At 44.0% G+C, this 6,000-nt stretch overlaps 1 protein-coding gene across 1 annotated transcript in view; it reads left to right on the top strand.

The window, feature by feature from the left end:
• The first annotated feature begins 1,105 nt into the window (after positions 1 to 1,105).
• Positions 1,106 to 6,000, top strand: part of CDH5 (cadherin 5) — a 28,719-nt gene continuing 23,824 nt past the window's right edge. The window contains exon 1 of the mRNA XM_014261080.2: positions 1,106 to 1,322. The gene's annotated coding sequence lies outside the window, so the exon portion shown is untranslated. The remainder of the gene's footprint in view (positions 1,323 to 6,000) is intronic.

Genomic DNA, 6,000 nt, shown 5'->3' with positions numbered 1-6,000 from the left:
ACCAGATTATCAGGGGGCTGCATCCTGACCAGAGAGCTGCACTGCCCTGGGGAACCCCTATCAGCATCTCCCAGCAGTGACACAGATTATTTAACAGCTTATTTACCTGCAAGGGAGCTGCTCTCTGAGCTCCTTACACAAGACTTTGAAAAATGGCTCCTATATTTTTTTTTTTTAATAATTAATGTAACAAATTCCTTCAGAAGCCATTCATCTTCCCTGCTGTACACCATGAAAATGTGAGACAATCTGACCAAACTCAGCCTTCTGGCAAGGCAGGAAATCAGTGCCACCACCTGTGCTGGACTGCGATGACAAATAGGGGCAAGAGAGTACTGAACTGTGGAATAATATTAGAAATTTAATTCAATAATTAAAATTACTGAAGTCATACTTAAGATACATAAAGCATTTGTCTACATTTATTACAAGTAGTTCCAAAGAGTGCATTTTGAGTAAGCCCTGCACTTCTCAGTTTTCTTCTGCATTATTTAGTGAAAAAAATCCTCTTTTATTTGTAGTGCACAATGCCAGAGCTACACCCTTGTGTTCAGTTTAACACTGAAGCTTCCCCTTCTGTGTGCCCTGAGTGGTCTCCAGACTTAGAACTCACCATAATCAAGATGCTATGAAGGTTTTCTCCTCCTGAAAGGCCTACCTACACTGCCTTGCTTCTTGGGTCTTCACTTGACCTGTGAAAAATACCTTGAAATTTCATCTTTTCACCCAGCACTGACAGCAAGACATAGCAGGAACCCAGTCTGATTAACAGGAGAGCTCTACCTTTTTGGTATAAAAATTCTTGTAGATAGGACACTTCCAAACTGCTTTGAAAATCCTGATTGTGTGAAGCAGGCATAGTCTGTGCTGACCAAGTGTCAGACACCAAAAGTTCCTCTCAGATATTTGCTAGCTCCAAAAACTCTCTCTAAAACAATACTAAATAACAGACCAACTCTAGTGTTTCTCTCAGAGCCAGTTTCCTTTTATTCAGTTCCCTCATTAGAGTCAGCAACAAAAAAGTAGATAGAGCAATAATAAGGCTAAGTTTATCTTGTTTCCTCCACTCCCTTTTCTCACTGTATTACTAAGACTTGGAACAATAACAGGATGCCGGGATGCAGGATGGGAAAAGGCTGACTCCCAGCTGGAAAACCTTGGAGACTGGAGAGCTGAACACTCCCAGTATTGCTTAACGAAAAGAGAAGTGGATTTTTCTATTTGATCTTCGCTTTTTGTATTCTGTTGAACATTTTGGGATACTGTTGGGTTTAGTTTGCCTGATTTGGTACCAGACCGAAGCTCCGCCACCTCCGACTTGGGTAAGAGATAAATGTTATTTTCTGTCCTTCAGCCATGAAGTTCAGTCCAAAGGGTTTTTTACCTCCACCCAATTTTCTAATGTCTTAAATAATTTAAGAAATACCAGCAAATGAATTTTATACATATCCACCAAATCCTTTGGGCCTTACATGGGGCGGTGATGGCACCCACACCAAGTACAAACAGCACAGCTGTTTACAAGTCACACTGGCAGAGGAAAATCTCTGGCTTTGTTGGGCTATACCATAATATTCCCAGATTGTTTAAAAAAGAAGAGACATTTCATGTTTTTTTTAAGTATTGCTTTGTAATATTCAGATTGTGTTGCTGATGTTCACTCATAATGGAAAAGAGGTGGAGATTATGCTGCCAATTGCACCTGTAAAGCCTTGAGGAAGGGATTTCACTCCTGGTGTGGACAGGTGCAGCTCCAGAACTGTTTGCAGTGAGCAGGGGTGCACTGGGCTGGGATTTGATGCAAATGTTTTATTGAAGTGGGGATGGATTTGGTGGATTTGGGCTCTGTCTTTAAGGTGGGTGGCTTTCCTGTGCCCGGGGCCAGGAGCTGACAGCCACGGTGTGCACTGGCCAGCTCTAGCATATCTGTTTAAAACTGAGAGGGGAGTTTATACAAACTCAGGACAGTGATTTGATCTCCTAATTCCCACGTTTACAGCGTCCCAGGTACTTTAACACCCTAACTCTGGAGTGCCAGGCTTTACAGACCCTGCTCTAAAGGACCAGCAATTCTTATTCCAAAGGTTTCTTGATCTTGGTGGTTCAATAAGACCTTTTTTTTTTGGTGAGTTATTTTATGACACAAAAAGTTGGTTGAAAAGGCTTTTATCTTGTCCTAGAGCCAGTGTAGCAGGTCCCTGAACTAACAAGCTCACTGTACAGCTTGCAGAGACAAAGCATTTATGCATAAGAGATGAACTGATGGTGGTTTTTCTGTAAGAAATCTATTCTGCAATAGTGGGACTGTCAGTGTGCACAGCACCTCACTGTGCTGGCTGTCACACTGTAATAAAGATAAAGGAAGGAAAGAAATGCAAGGAAAAAAAAGATATGGAAGAAGATGAATTTCTGTGAGAAAATCTCTTCCATTCTTAGCCATTCCCAAAACCATTCCAAGTTGGCTGTTTCTGCAGTTAACAAAGGTATAGTTAATCAATGTGCCCCTGCCTCCTGTGAATATAAATCACTAGATCAGCATTTGTAAACGCACACAGAATTATAGATGTTCATGCAGGAAAATATATTAGACAAAAGCAAAGATGCTCCAATGATTTACAAAAGCTTCTCATCATTGGTTAATTTGTGCCTGGTAACAACAACCCCTATACCAGAAATAAATCACAGAAATGCTGACTTGAAATTTATCTCTGGTATCTCCAGGAGGTACTTTTTGTCCTTAAATAAAGGGTGATCCTCAGGAGAAAAGGACAGAGAATGCATTTAGCATAGGAAAGCCTTAGAAATGTACAGTATACTAGAGAGAAGAATGTGAATTTATAAGCAATAAAACAAATTAATTTGAAAGCAAAGGATAAACTCGATTAAAAAATCATTCCTGCTTTGCCCACAAAGCCACAAACCTGGGTTATTTTTCAGACTTCTGCAGCTGCACTGCAGTACAACAGGAAGCCTTTCCCAAAGCTCTGCTCTTTAACAGAAGACCATGAAACTGTTCTTTAAACATTTTTAAAACAAATGCTAACACTGAAATTGTGTCCTGGAAGAAGAGCATGTCCCTGAGTGCAGCTCACAGAGGGCTGGACGTGGGGCACAGAGGCAGCTGGGGCAGGGCAGAGTTAACAGCTCTGCTGCCAGCTTTGCTTCACATCCTGCCTCTGCTGGGGGAAACTGCTCTGAAAACAGGATAGAGGTAAAAATCACGGGCCATGGTTCAGAAACTGCTCTGGTTCACAGCACTTGTGGAACAAAGGACTTCATTGTCCATCTATAAATCAGTTACTTCAATTAATATTTCAAATTCAAAATAGAAAAACTTCCGTAAAATTCTCTTTTCTTGTCTGGGTATGTGTCTACAGAAGTAAATTTGGCCAGAAAATACCTTATGCTTTCTAAAAGACCAGAGGTTCACTGAATTAAGATAATGATTATTTCTGGCAGCTGAGCTTTCTGTAAGGAATCTTCATTGTATTTTCATTATAATCCCAGGTTTTGCTCAGGTTCCACAAGTTTAATTCAGATGTTCCAATGTTAGTGCCAAGAAGAAAATAAGAGGTTCCCTTTGTGAGAAATTTGTTGAGCATGAAATTACTTTGGTGTCTTTTTTGATTTTTTTTAAACAAGTGGGTTTCCCTTGTTATCACTGTGAGTTTGCAAACCAAAAACCCCTCACAGTTTAGCACTGGGGTGAGAGGTTTCCCTTCCTCCCCAGGGATTATTTGTGATTTGCTAGGACAGATGTGCCCAGCTCACAATCACCAGAGCAGCTCCACACAGGCCTTGAGGAGCAGGAGGAGAGCAGACCCTGGTGAGCCCAGAGCTGGATCTTGATCCGTGGGAAGAGGTTTTTTAATCCACTGTGGGCTTCCCTTCAGAGCTCTGCCCCACCAAGGGCCGTGCAGGTGTAGCAAACACAGAAGACAAGCTGCTGTCACTGTCATGGCCAGGAGCCACCAGCTGTGCTGCTGAGGAGCTCCAGGGATCCCTGCAAGCCCAGGGATCACAGCAGGCAGTGCTGGGAATAAACCTGAGCAAGGTGAAGGCATGGTTTGGAAATGAAGGCACAGCAGCTCAGGACACTGCCCTGGCCAGCCATGCACGAGGGACTCCCACCCCAGACTGTCCCTGCTGGGGCTGGAGCCCTTTCCCAGCTCCAGGACCCTACACACACCCTCTATCAGACCAGGATTCCTTCCCAGCTCCAGGACCCTACACACACCCTCTATCAGACCAGGATTCCTTCCCAGCTCCAGCCCAGGTTTCCCATGGCAGAGTCTCAGACATCTCATTCCATAAAGCCATTTATTCCTGGTGCAGGAGCACAGAACAGCCCGAGCTGGAGCTCCCCAGCAGGGATCCCACCCAAGGAACCCCTGGGCTTTTACCCCTCACAGTCCAAGAGTGCCAAAGTCTCTCTCTCCCTCCTGAGCCCTCGGTTCCTGCCACGTCTCTGGCTGTGCCACAGCTCCCTGTGCCCTTTGCTGTGCACAAATCTCCTTTCCTGGGGCTCCAACCATTCCCAGGCTTCAGCCTGAGCTGCCCCCAGAGACTGCACAGAATGAATTCCTCATCACACCCCTCACCACTGCAACTCCTGAATTCTGCAGTGAGGCTGGCCTTGGAATGTGAAAAATTAATAAAAAATTGTGAAGAACCTGTTTGCACTTCTTCAGTGCAGGAATACAAATCAGTCCCTTTCATTTGATTTTCACTCATTTGCATCTGAATTTCAGATCTGGCAATAAGAATGGAGCTGGCTATATTTTAAATGCAAGCTTTTGCTGAATATGTTAAGTTCTCTCATCTCCTGAAATGGAAGATGTTTGTGCCATGGGTCTGATCTGTGCTTTTGCTGCTGTACACATCTCTTGGGCAGGCAGGGAGATTTGGGGCCCAGCCCTCCCAGGTGCTAATTAGGACACATTTACAGGACCTGGAGCAGCTCAAGACCTGAGATTTGCAGGGCTGGCAAAGACAGGAGAAGGGCACAAGGGCAACTTATCCCTCCATTGCCTCCACTTCAGTTTTGGTGCTCTGAGAATACTCCAGGAAAGGTTTATAATGTGTAAACCAGAAATAATCAAGAGGTGAACAGTCTCTGCTAGACTTTTCTCCAAACAAATATTTTTGTGTGAGACAGAGAGTAAAACTCTTACAATAGATTAGCAGCTGCATGTGAAAGCTTTATTAAGCATTATCCACAGAAGTATAGGAAATATATTTTTTTTATAATAATATTTTTTTATAGTGAAAAACGACTGATATTTTAGGGAAAGGTATGCATGGTTACCTGGACAAACTAGGGAAATTTCACAGGTACCTTCCCAAAGAGCAGCAGAGAGAAAAGAGTGTTCTTCTTGCCCTGGCATTGCTACCTGAAATGCAGGGACTTAGAGAGCACCATTGTAGTTAGAGGTAGACAAAAGGGCAAAAATGTTTTAAATTGTTCATTTTTGAAACCCAAAGAGGTCACTTTTATTGTCCCAGCTGTCATCAAACCCTTCTGTTCCTGTCTAATTTCCCCAGCATCCCCTGCCCCAACTTGGGGCTGCAGAGGCCTCTGTTTCTGTTACAATCCTGTTCAAAAGCCACAAAGCAGCAGTGACACATCTGGCTTTGTCCCCACTGAAGTCAACATTTCTCTGCATCCTCGTCTCTCCAGACCCAGCAGCAACACCTGGAGTGGTGTCCCTGGCACCTGGCAGAGCTCAGCAGGCACAAGATGGGTACACAGCACACACTTGGCCTCATTGTGCATGACAGTGGGAAGGGAAATTCCACTTCCATCTCCTGTCTGGAGGATACACTCGAATTCCTTCTCCTGCCTTTGTCCACATTTCTAAGCAATGCTCTGGTAGCATCAGTCTTCCTTTTCCCCTTCCTTTAATGATGCTATCTGCTGTGAATCTGTGCTCTGGGAATCCTCAAGGAGCACAAAGTCTGCCTTACAGCATTTGGCTTGAGGAGACCAAGGGCCTGGAG

This window comes from Pseudopodoces humilis, chromosome 14 (assembly GCF_049639895.1).
Source record: "Pseudopodoces humilis isolate 2021_Gansu_Grassland_sample_001 chromosome 14, ASM4963989v1, whole genome shotgun sequence".
In the NCBI taxonomy this organism is placed as follows: Eukaryota; Metazoa; Chordata; class Aves; order Passeriformes; family Paridae; genus Pseudopodoces; species Pseudopodoces humilis.
Note: the sequence above shows the minus strand (reverse complement) of the source record. Positions and strands in the feature narration are given on the sequence as shown.